The 24,430-nt window shown below is 41.0% G+C and overlaps 1 long non-coding RNA gene across 1 annotated transcript; it reads right to left on the bottom strand.

The window, feature by feature from the left end:
- Positions 1-19,052: 19,052 nt before the first annotated feature.
- On the bottom strand, positions 19,053-23,409 carry LOC135932293 (uncharacterized). The gene is made up of 3 exons (XR_010573406.1): positions 23,360-23,409; positions 22,678-22,759; positions 19,053-19,412 (listed from the first exon to the last, which is right to left on the bottom strand). It is a non-coding gene; the product is annotated as an uncharacterized LOC135932293 (long non-coding RNA).
- Positions 23,410-24,430: the final 1,021 nt, after the last annotated feature.

Here is a 24,430-nt window from a genome sequence, read left to right as displayed (position 1 = left end):
AGACTGTTTCGGCAAACAATTAAACACTTCGGATTTTTAAAAAATGTTTTAAATTTTTATACTGCAAATAAATTATGAAACAGACCATTTTTAAAAGGTGATTTAATTTAAAAGCTCAAGTACACTGCCTGGTGTTGATTGACAAATACTTTTGAAATACTTGTCGAAGCTTTCACTTTATATTGTTGCATAAAAAATAATTTGTGGCGGTGTCTTTCCTCCTGCATGATTTATGAGAGCCAAAAGAGAAGCAGTTGATGAAAAAAGACCCACAGGCTACAAACCTGAGAGCAAACAAATCTGTACGTCTATACACACATCCGCCTGGAAACACAGTACTGCATATAAGAAATCTAAATGTGACAGTTTGAAAGCATTAAGGAATGATTTTGCACGTGCAAGCACATAAGCACACACACACACACACACACACACACACACACACACACACACACACACACACACACACACACACACACACACACACACGAAAAATGGAAATATAACTCCAAAGATTGCATCTCTACAGCTGATTTAATTTTGATCTTTTTTCATATTTAAATTTCAAAATTTTCTTGTGCATGTCCATGTGGACAAGTTAAAGTTTTTTTAAAAAGACTATTAATTTCTGATAAACCTGATAAAATCTGGAAAATAGAGGAATGGGGTTTCAAAATAAGCACATTATAGAAAGTTCAAAATCTGGGTCATTACACCATCCATTGCAAATTTTAATAGGACACTGATATCAAAATTTGTTGCTCAAAACCTTTGTAATTAAATTTCATTCCTCCAGTATGTCAGAGAAACTGCTGAGTAGCCTATGCAAATACAAGGTGAAGGCAGATAACTGCAGAAATAATTGTCATGTCCTCACACTCTGCAAAGTTCATTTGCTTTTTTCCACATTTTTACAATGTGTTTGTGTGTGTGTGCGTATATGTGTGTGAGTGAGAGTGGGCGGTTGTGCACCTGCATGCACACATAAAAGACATTATAGAATCAAGAATTTAAAAAGAGTAAACATCAGCTAGGCATTGCAAACAATGATGCGGGGATATGACCACAAACAGTAATATTCTTTTCAAGGTCAGTGAAGATGATTGCAGAGCTTTACATATGAATGAAACAAGCAGACTGTGCTATTACATATTCAAGCAAGTTGGAGTTTGTTTATGGTCAGCTGTGCCATTATGCAGTGCATAAACACACACACACACACACACACACACACACACACACACACACACACACACACACACACACACACACACACACACACACACACACACACACACAGGGCACAGCAGAGTAAAAAACAAATGAAGAAAAGCAGAGAGCCTCTTCTCTCAGACATAAAGTGTTGGAAACCCAGAGAGACTGAGAGACAGAGAGACAGAAGTCACTCATCAGGGTAGTCGAGGTATTGGCACGTCTGCACTCATTGACCACTCCCCTGTTGTGATTGGCAGCCAAAATGAATTCCTCCATCGACAGATGTGCATCTCCATGTGCCGATACAGGGACGGAGCCGATGGAGGGATTGACAGAATGATGGTGGAAGAGAAGGAGGGGAACAAGAAGAGAGGTGACATCATGTGGTTAGTAACAGTCTGTCATGCCAGGCATGTTAGACCATGGTCGCTAGGGTAGTTTAGGGAAGGCAGAATGTGTATTGTAATGATTAGAGGTAGGAAAAGTAGAGGTTACATGAGTAACAAAGGCTGGGTAAAGTGGTGCACAGCCACATCTTGACAACAGAACTCACCTCAAAGAGATGTCTGCAGTTTTCGCTGAGCCCCTTTTGTTTGATGAAGCACTCCTACTTCGAGTGCCAAATGGAGTTATACAAAGAGATGTGAAAAGAGAAGAGCACAGCTAGGATACTTCAGCAGGTCTGAGGCCCACAGGAGGAGTGAGGACTAGCTAGTAGTCTAGAGACAGTGGTCCATCCATCACACAAGTCCTGACCCCAGGTTGACCTCAGCATGGCAGCCAATGAGGCACCCCCAAACCCCCTAAAGAAAGCCCCCCACCACACATACGCACACACTTATCTAGACACACACACACATACAGACACACACACAAAAATAGGAGATCGGGTGTCACCGAGGAGTCTTGATGCTCTTTGTGTTGGCCATCATCTCTTCCCAGAATCCTTTGTTTTAAACATGACTAATGTGAGTACCAACACCTGACAGACAGGCTGTTCATCCTGTCTCTCTCTCCCTCTTTCTCTCTCACACTCCCTTTCAAAGGGGAGTGCGAGAGAACACACACACACACACACACACACACACACACACACACACACACACACACACACACACACACACACACACACACACACACACACACACACACACGCCCTTCAGATCAAACAGGAATTACCACAGAGAAACATTCTGGCTGAAAACTGTCAGTTAGAGTAACTGCGTGTCTTACAAATAAGAGACTTGGCTCAAGGACAGTCATGCTGAATGTACAAAATATTAGGTCCTTTAAAAATTAAGTACAGAGGTTTATTGAGTCTACAGAATAGTTGAAAATGTACATAAATAGAGACCATGGAGAACCATAGACCACGAGTTCTCACACCAGTCATCTTCAAAATCTTTTGACGTCATACAATTAAAGGAAGATTGTGACACTACTCTGCTGACGAAATCTGTCCACAGATAGAGAGACATGTTAACACCTGCCAAATAGTCAAAGCTGCCTTTGTGGTGGATCCCACTACAGTTGGTCTGACTGCATTTTGCTATAATGCCAAAGCATTTCAGTAAGGTTGAGGTCTGGACTTTGACTGTACCTTTGAAACACCTTGACTCTTGTTTTCTTCAGTAATTCTGTTGATTTGCTGCTGTGCTTGGGATCATAGTCCTTTTGCACAACCCAATTTGGACCCAACTTTTGCTCTCAGATAGATAGCCTCACATTTGACTCTAGAATATTACAAATGCTACTCTAGCATAAAGATGGATTCATGCTCGACATGATAACGACAAGGTACCCGGGTCCTGTGGCTGCAAAACAAGCCCAGATCATCATCCCTTAACCACAGGGCTAGACAGTTTGTATGAAATGTTTGTGCAAATATGCTAAGTTTGGTTTTCTACAAATGTGGCACTGTGTGTTATTGTCAAACATCTCTACTTTGATCTTGTGTTCAAAGGACATTCTTCATCTTGAGGTTTCTTCAGATGCAGTTTTGCAAACCTAAGCCATGCTGCCATGTTCTTTTGAGTGAGAAGGTTTTTTACAATTTCTCTGAGAACTGCAGTCTTACATTGGCGTGAAGTTGTTGGGACATCCACTCCTGAGTGGACTGATGACAATCTTGAAACATTTTCCACTTGTGACTCTTTCTTACTGCAGAATGACCAATCATTTTGGAATTGATTGAAAATGATCCTATAACTGTTAGGATCTAAAGTCATTGCTGATGCCTTTTCTTTTTGGTATTGTACAAACATGCATCTAAATGCTCCAGACCAGCAAACTGCCAAAAGCTCTGCTTTCATGGAGGCGGTCATACGTGTTGATCAGTTATCAAGTGGATTTGATTAGCAGCACCTGGCTGCTAATTACACTCTCGATTTCTAAAAAGAAGTGAGGGTGCACTTCGTTTTTTTACAAGACTGCGCAGAGACCTTTTTCCCATGACAGAACCTGCCAAACTAGACCTTAAAACTGATTGCTTGGAAGTTGTTTTTTTGTTTTCTTTTTTTTTCATTATGGCAGACTCCAAAAACTGAAATGATATGTGAGTTTTACTATAACTACTTTAGAACCTGCCCTTCATTTTTGTGTCCACTATATGTGTGTAGGTATACCTTTAAAGTTCAGTCATTGCATTGTGTCCACTGTATGGTGACAAAATCTGCCCACACTGAAAAAGATAAACATCTGCCAAAGACACATTTTGCAATAATGATATTCTTGAATAAGATGAAAACAAGAAAATAATTCAGCCAAAATTTCATGTCTGGCAAAAGGTTTTCTATACTTACTGTAATCAGGCGACACCACATTCTTTTAGATAGCTAAACCTAGAAAAATGGAATAGAAAGTTACAGCTAATCTTTTACTTACTACTTATTATTCTCATACTTGTAATATGATGTAAAGTCCACATCATATTACCACAAGGTAGGCTACGTGAAATTATCAGACCCATTTGCTCAGCTCAATCACCCAAACATGTATTTTAAATGCATTTCCTTTGTACATGTTGTGCTTACCCATGCCTTTTGTTATGCATCTTATAGTTTTCTTATTGAGCCAGAGAGTTACTGTAAGGTTAACAGAGCCAAAATATAATCCCATAATCTAAACTGCATGGCCAGCAGCACTTGTCAATAAGCAAGTAGAGCCTGAGCCAGGCCTTTGATATTAATGTCTTTGAGCCTTTGGTCTCATGAATAAGTAGACAGATAAAGTAGCAAATGCTGAAACGGCCTCAAGCAGGTAATTGCTAACATATCAAAGCAAAAAAACACAGAGCTATAGTCATAGTTTTCACAAACAGATATGAACACACACAGCTTCAAGGCACAAGACAGGTTTCAACACTGCTGTGTCAGCAACTGTCGGGATGTTTGAGCTCACCTGACACCATTCTACCTGAAAACCACCTGTCAGTCTTGCCCACAGGAAGCCCAATCGCAGTCATGTACACTGTGATAGAAGACCATTGGTAACACAATATGAGGAAGATTAGGGAGCCATTTGTGCGTTAACTGACACAAATTAGAGCATTCAGCTTCTTTGACGGTTACTGATATGAGTTACTAGATCAGGTCACACCAAAGACATTTTTCAGCATGTTTTGACCCAGCTGTTGGAGTTTTTTAGATTTCTCCTCTTACATTTTTTAAGGGGAAATCACCACATTTTGATATTTTTGAGCCAGACAATACCCTCAAAGACGAGTTGATCCCAACTACACAACAGTGTTAGTGTGCTGTTTTGAAGCCAGAAAGAGACACAGCAGTAAAGCAAGCATTGGTGTTAAAATAGGCAGCAGCAATACAGAAGATTGTTATTGTAAAGATGTTTAAGTGACAGATGTAAGGCATAGGGTAACTCTGAGCCTCTAGTATGTACACACCCTGAAGCCCATAACACTGTGGGAGTTGAAGAGCAGGATTGAAACTGAGCACTGATAGACTTGTCCCCTTCAGGCAAAGAGCAATTTACATTTCAGACTTCTAACTGTAAGCTTAGCGAGACAAATTGATGTTCAGTTAAATCTCTAACGCACTGTGTGTAAGCACAGAGTACTTGCTTTGCTTTTTCCTTACAACACTTTTGGTGTTGAGATGTTGACAGCAGAAGTGGGCAGCCTCCCTTTTTCGTATTCCAGGTTCAAGACCTTCCCAGCTTATCTGATGTAACTGCTTACTGTATATAGTTTGTCATGAGTAACCCATTTTCAAGCATACCCAGTGTTTTTGGCAATGGAACCACTTTGAGCATTTCCATATCCAGTTGTGGTATAATGTGGACTGTACATTGCACAGACTGGTAAAAGTGCTTTTCAGTTTTCTATGTCATTTACAGTAAATTGGGCGCAAACAAGTGGCTATATACAAATGAATCATTGCATTGATTCACTTGTAAATTTGTCTATTTTTGCTATTAGGTTTTATTTTTAAAAGAAACATATATTGTACATCCAGTGACTCACTGCTCTGCGATAAACCAAACATAAATCTAAAATATTAAAAGATAATTGCATTAAAATACTCCTTACAGTGCCAATAACACAAATACAGATGAGAGGTAGAGTTCAGGGGTTTGATTCAGCTGAAGTAAAACCTAGCAAACCTGGGCATTTTTACATGGAATCTGTAGAGATTTGCTCACTTTTGGGACGAGCCACAAGTGGCCATTAGAAGAACTGCGGTTTCTAGCATTTCCTCTTTGGCATTTTTTTCTTCTTTTTAGAGAATGCCTTGGGGTTAGCAACAACTTATTCTGATGACATTTGTTGTCAATGTCATCTCATACAATTAAGTTATCAGGTAATCCATTTATTGGCAATTTTCCCTTTGATGCACAAAACTTGTCTTTACTACCCTTGCTTTCTGTGGTGTCATGTGGCCCACACAACATACTTGATGTGAATTTTTCAGTCCTGACAATTAGTTTAATAGATACATAGGAGTGCTTTGATGACCCAGACATACCTGTTGGCCATGAAATGTCGACACCTCTCACTGCCTTTGGAAGCTCCTACAAACTGTCATCACTTGATCCGATCTTAATTTATGCCTAAGGGTAAAGTCTGTCAATACGATATACCTGATCAAAGCACACCAGATTTGCTTTCCTGCTTTCACTCTGTTTGTTAAAGAAAATGATGCAGAAAATTGTTTGCTCTTAGTTTCAGTGTTTATAATTCCTTGGTGTGTGTGTTGTAAGTGCCAAGTACTGTAGTTCCCACTTCAAAAATCCCCTGAATCTGTAGTATTTGTTTATTTTAACAGAAGCCCAGAAACTTAGATATACAATTTCACATTGTTAATATTAAAACTGGAAAAATAAACATTACAGTTGAAGATTTGTATATATAATTCAACAAGTCATTAGTCTTTTGAGAGTTGTCGAGTTTAAGCTACTGTACACTCTTAGGTGAATAACTGAAGCAGGAACAGAGTAAGCTGAACAGACATTAGCTGATTAAGAATTAAAAAGTGAAAACTCATCAGACACCCAAATGCTTTGTGTATATTGAGCTAATAAGACTGCAACATCCAACACCCCAAGCTTACCTGCAGACAGCTGGACAGCCATCCTCGTCAACCCCCCCGCTCTTCTTCCCCCGTGCTCGTTATCATTTGAGCTCCGCAGAGACTCTTCTAATGACAGCACTTGTCTATAATGTCGTTGTCACAGCTCGTGTACGTGTGTGTGTTACCCTGTGTGTGTGTGTTTGTTTACATTTGTGCACTCAAACTAGTGCATGTTTGCCCTGTAATGACAGCGGTTGTCTATAATGCCTGGTCCTGGCAGGGATCATTCGGTCCTCCGTCTCTCCCACGTCCGCTGTCCGGTGTCACCGATGTCCGGGTGGACGATGATGTGATCTTTAGTCCCCTCTGCGATCTATAGACTGGCATTTGGCTCAGAGAGCGTCCCCCGGCCCTGACATGCATGCTAAAGCTTGCAGCCGTTTTGCCGATATCCCCAGCCCCCAACCCTGCCCGCCTAACCTTCCACAGACAGGAAGTTAACACCAGCCAGGGCAATATTAGATACCGGAGTGGCAGTTTGTTACTAAAGTTTGAGCATTTAAGTATAAAATGTAATTGATTTCAGTTGCATGTCATGGAAATGCCTTTTCATCTTTAAGTTTTAATGAAGCTGATAGTATTAAAGTGATTTGCTTTATTATTGAGATTTTCTGCTTACAGTCAATAAACTGTTTCCCGCAACAATGCAGGTTCGCTGCACCTGATGAGGCTGTGACCTTAAAGACTGCTTGTATAAAGGAATCAAAGTCTGTGATGGTAGCATATCTGCAAATGTTAGCTGGATATGCTAACATGTAGATGCTTGTTCTTGGCCTGATAAGTCAATCTGAGGTTGGGGAATAGTGTTACCACTGTAGACAGCCCATCAAAATACTGTCAGTTTGTTCTGAAATTAAAATTATGGTGTTCATTTGTTGATAGAACCACCCCCAACACTAGACGGTACAGCCTACATGGCAGAGTGCTATCGCGCGCTAAATTAGCATTAGCATGCAGTACTTGTGTGGTATTTTTTCATTTACTTTGAGACAGGAGCAACAACAGGAAGCTCCTTCTTATACTTTTATTACTGCAAATAAAACTATAAAACCATTTCTTGTTAGTTTTGAAAGAAAGAAATTATGATGAATAATAATAGAAGGCACAGTGGCTGTCTTTGACAAAATGACGGCAGGCATAGTACAAATTGCACAAAGTAGGGGTGCAAATGTCCAAACTTATCAGTAAGATTATCCCAGTGTTTCACTTTCTGCCAGTGCAAGAGGCTGCTAGGGTCTGAGAGGTAGTCTGTTCTTACCAATCAATTTTCTTCAGTCCCCACTTGGTTTTGTTGTAGCAGCTTTAACCTAGAAGTGTAATTACATTAGTTACAAACATCTCATGTCATCCCATCTCACTGAGATCAGCTCTACCACAATACCTCTGCCAGACTGTACATTGTGTCTCAATTCAAATACTTGTACTGTTAGTAGATGTAATTGGTGACCCCTCCCCATTACATTGCATAGCTAAGATGGTGGCCATTAAGAGTTAGTTGTATTCCACATTTTTTGACCATTATGGGTACCTCATCCAAATAATTAGAACAAAAGTATAACATTTCAGACAAAATAGTTGATTGTCACTAACCATAACCTTTGATAATTGCCTGCTTCTCTTGACTCATCTAGTTCTCTGTCTTTTACAGCTCAGCCTGCTCCCACTCGAGTCGTACGCCAAGCAGACAAGAGGCAAAGGAGTCACATCGAAGCCAAGTCAGGCACAGGATAGCCAGCTCCCACTAATCTGATGTGGTTACAGATCTTTCTGAAGTTTGCAAATTTCTAAAGGCAACTACAGCCACCTTACTGCCTCCCTTTTAAGAACTCTATCAGTTGTAGTCCCCGCAACAAGACAGTATGACTATGTCCCAGCCTCTTATTATTTGCTATTTGGCACGCTGATAAATTCACAATCAGCCTTTCCTTCATCTTTTGTCATCTTCTCCAAATTTACATCAAATTGCACCCAGGTTTACTTAAAGTCTCCCAGAAAAGATTTTTGAAGCGTAACAGAACATCTCTGTAGAGTTTCATGAGATATCATCCATATCCAGGTTAAATCTGCCATAAAAGTACATACTTGATATGTAAAAAGCAAGTAAAATAGGATTAAATGGACAAGGTTTGCAGTCATTTAACATTTCATTGATTTTGTTGTATACTGTGTGTTTAACCATAAGAATGATCCCAATTAACTTATTGTATAGGCATGTTTGTTCTGTTTGTGTGTCTGCATATTCACCTAAAATAAAGGTTTTTTGTTCCTCTGTGTGTGTTTGTTCTGGCTGGAGTGCGGTCCTGAGGGATTGGTTGTGTCCACCTCTGTATCGATGCCATCACACTCTCATCTGCATACCTGACAGCACAGACCTTTCTTTCATCTGCCTCTTTGCTTACTCCAGTGCAACCTTTTAAAGCCATTTTTCCATTTCCTCATGACTTGCATGTTTTCTTTATTCAGATTTTTTGTTGTCCTTTTGAACTTTTTTTTGTTTTTTTACTGTGCCTTCTCACCCTCTTGTTGTCTTTTTTGTTTCGGGTCAATACTGTGAGTGCTGGGGATTCAGCAGTTGCAGTTTCTAGATAAACACCCTGTTAGCAGGATTATCCCTGTTGTCCTAACAATGTAAACCCGGGATTAGACCTATCTCCAGGGATACATGCACGCATGCTTGTGTGTTTGATTCAGCTTGCCAGCTACAAAAGGCTTCCTATCAGAATGCATAAGGTCTTAGTAGTTGTTGCCCTGAAGAATTTTATCATTTTGAAAAGGTCGCAGTGGCTCTGATATTGTTATGAACTGGAGTGTTTTGAGGTGGCTGCTTTGTGACAAGGCAAATAAAAAATAAATAAAATCAGACTACTGATTTATGAAAGAAACCACCAAGTGACTAAAAATAATAAAAAATCAACACGACCACTTGAGCTCAATGATAAATGTATGTTTTTAGCATTATTTTTTTAATTATTACGATAAATATGAATGCATTTTGGCTGAAACTGCGCATTCACATAGTCCCACGTGCCACTATTCTGTTTATTTTTGTATTTGTCAACACTGAGCACCCAATACATGGTTTAAGACTTGAGGCTGAGCACACTGCTATGTTGTATCATAACTTGATAACCAAAACCACACATAGTGGTTTTATGGATTGTTAAATACCACATTTTGTTTTGGCCAGGTGCAGAAACTTCCTCCTTTTGTGGTTCGTGTGAAATTTCCAGGCAACAGACATCCAAGGAAGTCACTGCTCCTTACCAAAACCTCGATTAGATGCACCCAGAGAGTAGAAACAATTTTCATATCTAGAGGCAACCCGCTAGTAGTGAAACCCCAGTTCAATAAACAGCTGTACTTTGTTTGCAGGTTAATCCTGTGTTTCTTCCTCTGTAATTCCCATAACGCATTTTATAACTGCCTTTCTTTACTTGTGTATGCTGTATTTTATCCCTATGTCCACTAATGGTGAATGGGTAAATGATAACCAAACTGTTAGTGAAAGACTGGAGGAAGCGCTGAAAACAAATGAAGGCAAGGAAGCAAGTAAAGGGATTGTTAAGAAAGCAGGGTGAGTGCTGTGGTGGAGATGAGGAGGTGCAAGGTCAAAGGTCAGCTCCCCTAGTGATATCTCCTGTGCCAGAGAGGCAGTCACGACCCGGTCAGCAGAGGTTCAGGTGTCAGGGAGACGACTGACTGACAAGGCCAAGCGGGACCTCTCTACAGTCCATCCTGATTGGGCCTTTTATCCTTCCTTCCCTCCCTCTCCCCGTCGCTCCGCACCATGACCCATCTTTCCCTTCGTTCAGACGCTACCCTCTTCACTCTCCCTACTCACTCTCTACCCACAGAACCCTAGCCTGTCATTCTCTCATCTTTCCCCCTTCCTTCTCCCCCACTCACCTTCTTTTTCACCCCTTTAGCTAAACATTACCGCAGATTTTCACTCAGCAGGCCAGGCTGACTGGGGCAGCTCTCTGTGGGACTGCATTTGTCTTCGGTTCACCGACATGCATTCACATTCACACACACATGCAGTCACTGCATATACAATGTTTGCACAGAGGTTTGCACAGGCAGACGTACACGTAGGAAATGATACACAGTTTTAAAGAAGTAAAACAAATGAGCTCACACAAATACGGCTCTTGCACACGTGGAATGCCCAAGAAGTTATAATTGTATAATTAAAGTTAAGATAATCAGGAAATTTAATTGCACTATTCACTATGTCACTATTGCTTGTATTTACATCCATATTTTTTTTTTACAGTAATTTTGTGCTGTTGGACAGTGAAACCTTTGTTTTGTGAAGTTTAACCGTATATAGAGCGCTCATTTCCTTCTTCTGATGCACCCATCAAATTTTATATACAGGCCTCAGTGAGCTGGGATTTGAGCTACCATTTCAACTGTTCACAACTACTTCCTAATTACAGCAAACGACCAAGATTAAACACTACATATCAAAAAAAAACTAAAAACAGGTGATAAATTAAAGGAAAAGCCAATATGAAACACCTCACCAAGATCTGTAACGACTGATTCTCTAAAATCTGGATCTTTACCAGAAGGAAGGAACGCCAGTCTTCTAGAAATATTCCCCCATTGGATGTTTTGATGATGTTAGTAGACGACTCTGCCTACCTCAGACCAAAGTCTCCTGTTAACACTCAGTTTGGCTTGTGGTAAGCTATATAGTACGATTCACATCATTTTCATACTTTTTAAATTATTCAGTGATCCCTCACACTTTAAGGACGGGAAACGCTTCCATCAAGATAAAAATGCTTCATGATCAGATAAAAGTGATCACTCAGAACAACTTTGTATTGATTGGAGTGACCCTTTCCGCTAAAGGGACAAGTGGATCCAATCCATGTCAGCAAAATGCACCTCATAGCATAAAAAAACTGCTGGATACCCTCACTGTAGAGGTCAAGAGTTCAGGTTTTTCCTTTATATGATATAGCGTGTCATAACTGTGGATACTTAAAAGTTATTGACTCCTTCTGACCTGTATTCCAGCCAGAGATGATAGATTATCTGCAACTGACCGCAGATCTCTGTAATGGTTTCATGTCATCAGCTTCTGGTGATGGACGAACAAAATGCAGCTATTACTTACTGACAAAGAAACTATGATGCCTATTGTTGTCGCACACTAGGAAAGATCATTTATTCAGAGATTGCTTGTGGCAAAATTCTACTCAATAGAACCATCACTATTTAAAGGACAATTTTAGTCTTTGCTAATGGGCCAGCATAAAGTAGATATCACTTTTCCTTCAGTTGTATGATTAGTCCCAGTGTCATGATAGGGAAGTCTGTTTTAATCAAGGACATTTTCATTTATTAATTTATTTAGTTGTTTATTTGAGTGAATGAACACCATTACTTTTCCTGTGCCCATTTCAGGGCATAATACCAAGTACAACACTGCAGATCCTAAAACCCAGACACCAGACACGAGCATCAGTGCTGACCAATACGGGTAGCATAGTTGGTTTTTTTTTATTACATTGAAAATAAAATCAAGGAAACTATGGTGTATGTAAGGGAAAACTTATGGTAAGTTAAGTTAAATTTGGCAACTATTTTGTATATTTTTAGTTTATTTTTTAGGAAAATATCTTCAATACAGTTTTATTTACCTGCATGAAAACCTTCCTTTTTGATAAAGTATATAATTAGGGCTGGATCAGGTGACCTTGAACCTTCCCTTAGTTACACTGCAATGCTCCTGGGGGCTTCCCAGGATGTACTGAGTGTTTCTTTTTTGTTCTTACATTCACTTTGTGTTTATACACCACTTTGCATTCTATCGGTTATTATTAATCTCTGGCTCTCTTCCACAGCACGTTTCTCTCCTGTCTTCCTCCCCTCACCCCCAACTAATCACGACAGATAGCTGCCCATTCCTGAGCCTGGTTCTGCCAGAGTTCTGGTTCTGTTTCTTCCTGCCAAAAGGGAGTTTTTCCTTTCCGCTTGCTCATAGGGCATCATCTGATTGTTGGAGTTTTCTCTTTACCTTCAGGTGCAGCATCATCTAATATCTAATTCAAAGTGCCATTGGAAATGATTCTTGGTATTAGGTAAGTTCCTAAAGGATTGAATTCGCATATTGAAATTACAATATTGTGGCTGCGTGTTACTTAGAGCCTTTTGAGTTGACTGCAGAATCTATTTGCTGTTAATGGCTGTTAATGACATTAATATACCAGCAGCTCTATTAAGAGATCATCTTGTTGCAACAATTTTTAACGAAAGGTATGCAATGTCAATCAAGTGATTCAGCAAGCCTCATTAAAGCAAATAATGTATCTCATCTTTTAACTAAAGCCTGTGATGATGGGTTCTGAAACATAGCTGAGTTTTTAACGCTTCAGAAAGATTTCTCTCCAACTTTCTCATGACTTCTGGTGTGGGAACAGGAGTTTATATTGATAACCATTTCACGTCTGCAGAGCGGACTTCACCCTGAGGGTATGAACAAGGTTCTCATCACTCTCTTACCGTCTCATCATCGTGGTGACTGGCACGCCGGAGGCCAAGAGACAACTTGACATAAGCACTGGCAGGTATGCGCACACAGACGTACACTCTGGCAGGTGTGGGCTGCAGGAAGGGCTGCCAGTCGTTTCTTCATTGTTGCTTTTCATTAACTTGTCTAATGCAATCAAAGACTGTCAGCAAGAGTGAAAGAAGGAAAGAGAAAGAGAAGACGAGAAGAGAGAGAGAGATCGCTTACTTCTTTCCACAGATATGACTGCCTAAAATTAAACTCGTTCTTTCTTTCTGATAACACTGCGTCCTGCCTTTGGTTGCTCTTCAACGTCCTCAGGCGTTTTTGCTCAGACAGATGCATCACATACACACAAATATAGAGCTGAGAATTGCTCGCGGCAGCATACATGCTATAGTGTCAGCTTATCATAGCATAAGCACACACCTGTAAAGAAAAAGAAGTGTTGTCGAAAAGCAACATTTTCAGCAATGCATTCAGGACTTTTAGTGAAATGCCACAGCTTAATGAAATTACGACACAAAACATTTACCTCCCTGCATAAACCCGTGGCATATTCCTTTGCTTTTGGGCGGCGCGTCACTCTGTTAAAGGTTAAAGGGAAGATATTCTAATCAGGGACTCTTTACACAACAGCAGCTCAATAAGGTCAACTAGTGTCACAACATTCAGCTTGGTGTGAGGAATGTGTGTAAATACAAGTGTGTGTGTGTGGTTGCTTTGCTTTTCTTTCTTTTGCTTGTGGAGTCTCTCCAAATAAGGTCTTTTCAGCCCTTTGGTGCAATCTTTCTTCTTCTATGCATTTTCCCATGAAAATACCATCACTAAATAACTCTAACAAACGCACACACAGACACACACATATGCACGCTGAGTCACATGTAAAGCGCTGGTGTCTGATGGGGTGATCCGCCGGCCAATCGGCTGTATTGATTATTGGGCCAGGGAGGCTGGTGGAGCGGCAGCAGTAATTAGGGCTTTTTGGTGTGGATTAGCTGAAAGAAAAGGTCACCCACTCAACATCAGTGGCAGGACCACAACCAGAGAGATAGGGAGGGGTGGACAGACGAAGGGGACTGTCCCCAAATGTGATGACCATGATTGACAGGGCCACGTACCTACAGATGCAGAGATAGGCTGAAAGGATTCTTCAGGCTCATCTAAATTTTGTCATTTTTTCTCTGTCCTTTTGATTTGTGGTGAAAACACTGTTAAAACTGAAGTAATACAAGAGATATGGGGATACAGTATTATTGAGAGTTATACGAAATATCTATAAATAGTATCAATTATAATAATATCTCTTATAAATTTAATCAGGTTGTTTTCTACAGCAAATAAAGTTCAACCAGTCGGTGTATATGGACTTTGGGTTTTAAAGAGTTTGGGTTATATTTGCATTGCAAAAAAGCATAGTTCGTGTATAAATGGGTGTGGATGGTTGAATGTGGTATGTTGTATCAAGCGCTTTGCTTACTTAAGTAGAGTAGAAAAACCAGTCCATTCACCATTTACCAATTACCACTCTTTGGAAGAGCTGCACTTTAGAACAGGCCACAATGTTTGCAAGATAATTTAGCTAAAAAGCACCAAACACCAAAAACACAAGTTAGAACTCCAGTTCAGTGACTCAAATTAGCTATGAAGGCCAGCAGATAGCTTCCTGCCAGAGTGACCCAAGTTGGCACACCTGGGTCAATGCAAACCTGCAGTACAAGTGTGTGATAGAAGACGTTACTTGGAAAAGTAATGCGTGCAGATGAACTGAATGAACTTTCCAGGAAGTCACTTTTTATCTATAGCTCAAAATCACAAAAAAACAAATTCACCTCCAAGGGTTTTGCAATTTGTACATTTAAATCTTAAGAGAAGAAATTTCACATAGAATGCCTGAGAACGCTAATGAATTGTGTTACATATTTAATCCCTGAACAGAGGAATTCTTTACATTACTTCTGTGTTACTCATTGCATGAACTGTCACATAACAATATAAACTTTAGGCTGCAGTCCCACGCACTGACACTAATCCCTATCGTAATGAGGACACACACATAATCTTTGCCTTGTTGTTTAAGCCTTAATACAAAGTTGTCAACAAAATTAGTAAAAAAATAAATAAAAAGCCTAAAAGGCACTTTACATGAAGATTTTGTGGCCACATGTATGGGTAGAAATGGAATCTACAGTGGTAAAGGCCTGACTCTGTGTTGTGTTTTGCAGTTGTGAATTCTGCTGTGGGCACTTTACTGTAAGACTCTTGTCCGGAGAGCATGACAACTCTTTAGAAGTTGTAGACTGCACTACCATTTCCCCCTCCTTGCCTTCTCTACCCACTGTGCAGCAAATTAAACAACAATATAATGAAATTAATGACATAATTGTTTGCTTAGCAAATGCAATGTGATGACTGAATTGCGTCCGGTAATACGTTGCATTACCGACTTACAATGTAGCATTACTTTGGAACACATTACATCCCCCACTGGTGCAGAATCCATAACTTTCAAATCCAGTTTAAATTATGGAAGAGAACTTATCGTATAAGAGACATAAACTATGCACTGATATGGAAAAAAATATTAATCAGGTGCATGAACGCAGCTTTAAATATTGCTCAAATTGAACCATATAGGTGCAGCTTTACGTGTTTTACAAGTAGCAAAGCTTCTTTCTGTCCTCTGTGTCTTTAAGACATGCAAGCTGACTTCTCAGTGGTATGGCAGGTCTAAGTGTATCTAAGGAGGTCACACCCTCAGAGGGTCGTGACCTGGACAAACAGGGCTGGGGAGCTGTAACAGCACATGGAATGTCTCTTTTGTTTTTGTTTTGTTTCAGTTTTTGGTAAAAGAGAGGGAAAAAAATTTCTCCTGCTACAGTTGCAGGTAGGAGCACCCTACCTGCAACTGCAGCTTCAACTGCCCCCCCCCCAACTTCTTGGCAAAGAATGAGGCAGGGTTTACATAAGAAACATTACACGACAACAGTAAAACCTGTAAAAGCTCAAGAACAGCTCTGTGTTGCTATTTTCATATGCACTGTCTCTTTTCTCTTTGTGATTATCAGCTTTCTGACTGGGTGTAATTTATTATAAAGAACACATTTGAAAAGAATGTTTTCAGTGTTTTTATCCACATCTACTGGTCTGCTTTTTTAATGTGCTTTCCCCATTATATATGTTCACTGGTACAATGAAGAATCAATTGTTCCTTAAAGGAAAAAAAAAAGCTGCTCTGCTAGATGGCATTTTCTGGGTGTCAGCTCCCCTTCTTCTGCTCCACAGCAGCTCAGTGTGAAGCAGCAGCAGCAGCTGTGGTAGATTTAGGAGCTCTGGTTTTGTGCAAAGCTGCAGCACCCCTAGTGGTGGAAACACAGAACAGGTGCTACATTTCTGCAAAACCAACCAGACAGGAGGAGACAACTGCTGACTGAGGGAATTTGTGTTGATAAGTACTGCATTGCATTGCAAGCCTACGTGACTTTTCTGTCTGTCTCATCACACAAAAATATGTGTGTCTTCCTGAGTGTGTGTGTGTGTGTGTGTGTGTGTGTGTGTGTGTGTGTGTGTGTGTGTGTGTGTGTGTGTGTGTGTGTGTGTGTGTGTTGCTGGAGAAAACGCTGTGGCACTTTGATATCTGTGCACAGGCTGTGTGTGTTTGACCTTTTTTTCATATATATGAAACAGCGTGCTTGATCGGTAAATGTCAGCGGAGAGCCAGCGGAAGATCTGAAGACGTGTTTTGTTGTGTGACAATAAAGGACACACATAACTGAGAGGCAGGAAGCAAACACATGAGGGGCAACAAACCTTGAATTCTATCAGGGTCTAACACAGGCTGCCATTGTCTTTGAAGTGGATTTGAAGACAGTGAATGTAGCAGATATCTGCCTGTATCTGATGTCGAAATCTGCAAAATCTTTCTGCCAGTGCGGTGTTTTGCTGCAAAATATTATATCTGTGAGCTCACACAACACTGACTATAAAAAATATAATCTCGGATCACAGATGATGATTAAGACTTCATAGAAATGTTGTTTCCACGACAAAGGTATGCAGCCCTGACCTTGTCTGACTGGGTTTAAAAATGTGTTAGGTGGTGGATGTTGACTGGGGCATTAACTGAACCTATATGGTACACATAGAGGCAGGACAGTCAAGGCCGGCCTATCCGGACGTTCTACGGCTCATAGAGTTCACCACAGGGTCAAAAGTGTCACCACATACATCACAGCTGTAGCAGAACGGCACACACAGTTGCCATGGTGATCAGCCATTTTTTTTTCTCCCCCTTGCTGTGCTAAGCCAAACAGTGGTGGGTGGCTGCCAAGATACGGAAAAAGGACAAAAAGGATTGTGTGCTCGGCCTTATGTATTTTTCAAAGTGTGTATGTAAAGTAAGTGTGTTTATTTGGCCAGGCGTATTTTCGGTTGCTGTTTGCGTCGCATGTGTGCCTTCCTTATTTGATCTGACTATCTGTGGTCTCAGCTGTACTCGTCATGAACGCTGTGCAACAATGGCTAAGGTACCCGTGGTGGGAGCTGCACAGCATGATAAAGCTGGCAAAATGGTGGTGTCAGAAGCTCCATTGAACATAATCAGGCGGTAGTGGATGGGCTCGGCTGTTGGGTTTGGGACCATAAGTCTGGCGATTAAACATGCATGGGGAGAATCCTTCATCACAGGGGCGAAACAAAGCCGCCCTGCCCTTCCCACGTGTTCCAGCATCGCCATGGAAAAAGCCTGTTTCCTTGGCAACCGAACTGGCTCTCTTTGTCACAGGAATGGAGAAGGAGGCAGAGAAGGGAAGGGAGGGGCGTGTGTGTGTGTGTGGGGGGGGGTGTAGAGCAGGGGCATGACACTCAATGCTGACCTCCACCTGACCTCTAGGTGAAAATGCCATATCGGTTTCCTGGTTTCCTCAAGAGAACATTATGATAGGCTGTTTTTCTTTTTCTTTCTTTTTTTTGATTACTTCTATCACCTGAGTCCAGCAAAATTTATGATTTGTTGACCACGAAGACTACTCAGTGTCACGAAAGTCAAAATTTTTCTATTTGAAGTATCATGCAGGGATACAATGGAAAGGGAACAACAAAACATTCCATGCCAGCAAAAGGAAGGTCATTTACACAGGCTGTCATTACTCCACACTGACAAAGAGTACGGTCTAAATGCTGTTCAAACAAAACCAACATCTTTTCTTCTACTGCCCCCAGTGGCAAAATGTATAACCAGTGAAGGTTGAAGGCAGAAAAAAAAGAGCTGAGTGAAAGAGAAATGACTCATAGTGAGGAAATGGAGGATGCATTTCAGAAAGCATAGTGGTGAGGGTGAAAAACAAGACAATGGCTAGTTAATACAGGCAGCCAGACAAAGAGAGGAAGCGAGAGGAAGCGAGACCAAGTGAGACGCCGCTTTTATGTCGACCCACGACTGTTCCCATAGCAAAGGCTGGTACTCTGGCTCTAATGTTAACCAAGTGTTTCCCTAATGGGCTTAATGACATATGGAGCACAGATTGCAGCAGGAGCCGTTTCACTTTGAAACCGCTGTCGCCTCCCTCAGGGCTTCGCGGGCAGAACATTATGAAGACGTGGAGACTGAGGACACAGGTCACGTCTGGTGAACTTTAATGGTTTTCAAATTATAACTGAAAAGGAGCTTTTCATGAGCTGAAAGATCTTTAAATGTCACTGTAAATGACTCTCAACAGGTGTATTGCTGTTCTTTTCCCGTTGCCGAAACAGCATAAGTAAAATGTCGAGGATTGCTTCTCAAAAGCGATCATTATCTAAGACGACCCATGATGATGCGTCTCATGCCGTAAATTCTCACCACTGGCCCACATGACATCTCCCCAAGCATCTCCTTGCAGCGTATCGCCCGCCATTTTGTTTCAATTTGTTCCCATCACCGATATCTCTTCGTTCTCTCAGCTCCTTTAGTCTGTCCACATCTCACTTGTCGTCTGGCTGTCATCTTCTCGTGGACTGTTACTGATGATATCAGGTTGCTGTTGGCTTTACGATGCTGGAAAGTGGAGCTAATGGGCTTTCAAATGCTTCATTGTGAATGCAACCTGTCAAGAGGGGAGAGATAGGATCAGATTTGATTAGGGGGCGACGGCAACAGAATAAAATGTATTTTAAAAAGCGAGGGAAGTTTGTTTTTCCGCACGGCTGCACGTGAGAGACAAAAGAAAAGAGAAAGTGCATTACGTATATGTACTAATTCCCTGCTGTGAACAAACCTTATTAGATTTCATGTGTATTTTTAGAAGCCTTTACATCCCTGCTCCCACTCTCCTTTTCAGTTTCCATTTTCTGCATGCGTCTCTCCCCAGCGAAGTAGAGAGTAACACTGCCTCTTTTGGCCGGATGTGGTAAATGTGTTTGTCTCTGGCAGATGAATGATGTCAAACAGACATATTTATATTCATTTAGGACTGAGGAGGAGGAGAACCCATCTGTAACGGATGTGATAGGAACCTCTACGCGTGAGCGTGCACATTTAGGGGTGTGTCTATGTGCTAGTGTACGCATGTGCATGTTTGAGCATGGCTTCCAAGGTATCCATCGTTTGTGAAAAATGAATCATGCTTTTGTGTGTGAGCTGAATCTGTGTTTGCGGACTTGTGTGTCTAACAGCTTGTGTGTGTGTGTGTGTGTGTGTGTGTGTGTGTGTGTGTGTGTGTGTGTGTGTGTGTGTGTGTGTGTGTGTGTGTGTGTACAACATGTGCGTCTGCGCGCTTGCGAGGTCATTCCCCGGTCACTTGTTCAGGCTGTGTGATGAATGAAGAGGAGAGGTGCCTGCAAAGCCAGAGAGATTTGGGAGAAACATTGTTCCACGGGGTTAAAAATGGTCTTGTGTTATGCCAGAGGCTGGGGAAACATTACTAAAAAAAATGTAAGACTGCAATTAAAGTGGATGTTCATCATATCCAGCATTTAATATCAATCTTGGCAAAGTAATAAACTAATAAAATATTCATATTAGCCATTTGATTATGCAGATTTGCTCAACGAGAGATTTTGCAAGTAAACAAAGTATCCAAAATTTGCTCCCACTATATGTCATATGTCCATTAATTCTTTCCTGCAGGAAAATTCAAGTGGAAGTGGCTGTGTTTGGTTTGGACAGGAGGCCAGCAGGGTCAAAGACATCTCATTCAACAAGGAAGAATCGGGTTGCAGTAGACAGGAAGTTAGTGAACCAAACAGGAAGGACTTTACACAGAGGAGGCTACTGAAAGCCATCATTGTCTGTTAGCACAGGCCAGAAAGTAGGCCCAAGTATTATTTGTCTGTTTTCGAGATTAAATATCACTTTAACTTTTTTTTGTTTGTTTTTGACAATTTTTTTTTATCAAAGTAAAAAAAAAAAACCACAGTAAAGATATAACAATATTAACACAACGATACTGTAACTAACGCAGTGTGTGTGAGTAGTGGTCATTTGTTTGGAGGCGGTCAGCTGGAATCTGAGGAACTACTGAGGTTAATTATGCGTGTGTGTGAGGGAGAAAGAGAGAGAGAGACAGAGAGAAAGACAGACAGCTATTGAGAATGTATGCCTTGGACAGTGTGGTCAGGCAGAAGTGCATTGTGGGATCGATGTCCACACCTTGTCCTAAATTATTCATTCTGTCAGCTGGCCTGTCCACCATCTCTGTGGAAACCGCTGACCAAGAGCTTTACCTCCATCCCTGCGGATTCACCTCTTCATCCCCTCCTCAGCCCTCACTTCCTTTTCTTGCTCTCGCTCGCTCATTAGCTCTTCCCTGATTCGTTCTTCTACAGCATCTTTCACCCTCACTCCTACTTTCAGTCCTTCTTACCCCTCCGCTCTTTTCATCTGTCTCTCTTCTACTCCCATTATTCAGTATATCTGTCTTACTCATTAGTCCTGAACTCCCACTGACTCGGTTTCTATTTTTTTTTTTCTTTTCCTCTTTCTCACTGCGTGCTGACATTCTCCCCTCTGCTATCCCTGTGTTGCTGACTAAGATTATAATGTGTTGGCTTTGTTAGGATGTTTATGTTTGTGTCTTTGAAGACTGCCCCAGTGGCCTTTTGGAAGACAGCCATAATCCTAGTGCGTGGCCAGTGGTTGTTCTGCGCGCCGTTTGTGTGTGCGTACGTGTGCATGTCCGTACGTCCTCATACATGTGTGCACATGATCAACTCTGAGTGTTCTGTGTGTGCGTGCAAGCATGAGAATGTGAGTCAGTAATTGTGACATGGCTCATACATCATGGCCAGAGCCCGTTTGATTACAAGCGGAGGGGCCCGGTGATTAATCGTTGGATTCAGCTTCCTGGCCCGAATTGTGACACCCGGTCACAGAGCATCTGTACTGACACACCCCCCTACCCTTACTGCCCTGAGCAACTGTATGCCTATACCGCCTACACCTCTCTACAGACAACCACACATACACACAGATAGCCCCTGCCTTCATCTCACTTTCTCCCCTGCACTCCATTGCCTTACAGTTTCAGTTTTGCCTCTATCAGTTTTGCCTCTTTGCTACTTTACTTATCATATTTATATCTAGTATATCTCTGTTTTTACCTGAGTTCGTAACATAATTATTAGGCCACAAAGAGGTGTGAAACAACCACAGATGATGTCATAGTACCAAATGATGTTGCTTAGCAACAAGGAGAAGACCCTCCCCACAAAAATTTGACTAGTGCTCATCCGAAAGACCGCAAACTCAACATTACATTTGCTTGGGTACCTGATATTACACCTGGAAAGTGCAGAAGGGCCGATTATACTACAAGTCAATTTTCTTCTAATGGGACAAAATAATGAAAATCTCTATGAAGGATACGATTACCTTCGTTTCATTTTTAAAAATTTTAATAAACGTGGTAATCTAGCTATCCGAATTAGCACAGAATTAACTACAGAGCACAATTTCTTTTTGGCAATGTTTTTTTTTTTTTACATTTGGGTGACCCTCTATGGCCTAATCAGACATTAGGTTCATGCAGAGTATACAGTTCATTGTTAATGAAAAAAAGGAGAAAAGGAAAATATAACATACAAAAGAAATCAAATTACAACCACTAATGAGCAAAGGATTTCTACACACAGAGATGTGAGAAATGTGATAAAGGTGAGAAAACAGAATATGTGTGAATGTAAGAGATGCAGGATTAAAGTCAGGAGGAAACAAAGGAAGAGAAACTGTGTGTGTGATCAAGCAAGCTAGTAGGAAACAGAGACAGTGTGTGTGTGTGTGTGTGTGTGTGTGTGTGTGTGTGTGTGTGTGTGTGTGTGTGTGTGTGTGTGTGTGTGTGTGTGTGTGTGTTTGTCTGTTCCCCTGGCTCTCACCTCCATGCGGTATCAGGATGAGGAATGGTCCTGCCAGCGATCAGCCCAGGCCTGGACCAAAGCTCTGCACAAGGATTCCCTGCTGAAACCATTAGTCTGGGCATTAAACACCATTAGAGCACAGAAGCGTGCACGTGCACACACATTCATGTATGCCTGACTTCAGAGGACATTACACTGACTTACGTTCATTTTCTGGAGACTTACTCAAACGCTAACCACAATACTGCTTACCTCTACCATACCATAACCATTGCCAGTTGCCTAAATTTAACCTTAAAAAATGTTGTCTACTTAAAACTGATTTATGGGGACACCACAAGGACACAAGTCCCCGTAATATCACTATGTAAACACATTTAGGTCCCCACAACATAAGTAATACCTGACGACTCACTACACTTTGACACACACACAGGCAGACACACTCTAGAAAAGACGAAGAATCAGTGCTAGAGGACTGCTTCAACCTGGGCGTACAAGAAAGCAGGAAGGAAAGAATAACAAAGAAAGGAAAGGATGGAAGATGTGGGAGAGCATTGAAAATTCACTTTTACTTTAATGTCTCATTTTTCATTCTATCATCTTCTCTATTTGCCTTTTCTAATGCATAATTAATTAACAACAAGTGGAGAAATTAATTTCCTGGAGGGCTTTTTTATTTTATTTTGGATAGGCTTACCTCATCGCTCCCTCACACCGCTCCCATCTGCATGTATTACGGGTCTTGTGTGTGTTTCTGCACTGTCTTGTTGCATGCTGGAGCGTGCGTGCATGTCCTCAGTGATCCAGGTGTAATTGGGTTAGTGACAACCAGGACAATGTGACACCTGCAGGTCTCAGCTGTGCCTCTCCCCACTGAACTGGCCTGGAGTCAGCTGGAGCTTTGTCATCTGGACTGGACTCCGCTGAAATGGCCATTCTGGGACTGATCCCAGGTTAGAGGCTCGGCTGTGCACAACACACATATCAGTCTAAAGCCCTAAGCTTTTGTCTTTTTAGCCTGACACGAAGCCCCAGTGAAGGACAGCAAAAGAGATTATGTGACGTCCATCCTAGGGTATTCAGAAATGGTGGCAAACAAATCTCTTAAGAAAAAAAAAAATCATTGTGGCAGTTTTGGGCATTTTCCTTTTCAGAGTAACTCCTAAAATAATAAAGTGGAGCAGCTAGAAAAATAGGCTGCATAAATATAGTTTGGGATTCAGCACTTAGTTTGATAAGTCTGACAAACAGAGCAGGTGCAGTACAATTGTCACTTTTAAAATAAATATTTGGTTTTACATCATTTCCTTAGAGATTAACCAAGTATTCTGATTCTGATTATTTGGTTTTAAATAATATAAATATATATCTGATTTAATCAAATGTAAACCAAATGTATATGAATAATATACTGTAACAAAAAAAGAAAAGGTTGAGAAATGCAACATTTCAAGGCAACATTCAAAGCTTTTTGAGGTATCTAGACTTTTGACAGTTTTTGTCAACTTTACAAGAGTTCTGGCAACTTTAATTTTCTTTTTCAACACAATACAATATCTCAGTGAGGAATTTTTAACCATAAAATTTTTAGTTTGGCACATTTTTATGCCACACACCCTTTCTGACCCAACCTTCCCATTTATCTTGGCTTGGGAATGGCAGTGGGAGTACGCCTGTGATCCCCTTTGTGCACAATGCAGGGTTTTTATTTCCTTCTAGTTGTGAACTTGGGCCTTTTAATGTGTTAAGCAAACATGCTACTCCTGAC

Source organism: Pelmatolapia mariae, linkage group LG22, assembly GCF_036321145.2.
Source record: "Pelmatolapia mariae isolate MD_Pm_ZW linkage group LG22, Pm_UMD_F_2, whole genome shotgun sequence".
Taxonomy (NCBI): Eukaryota; Metazoa; Chordata; class Actinopteri; order Cichliformes; family Cichlidae; genus Pelmatolapia; species Pelmatolapia mariae.
This window is presented reverse-complemented; position numbering and strand designations above follow the sequence as displayed.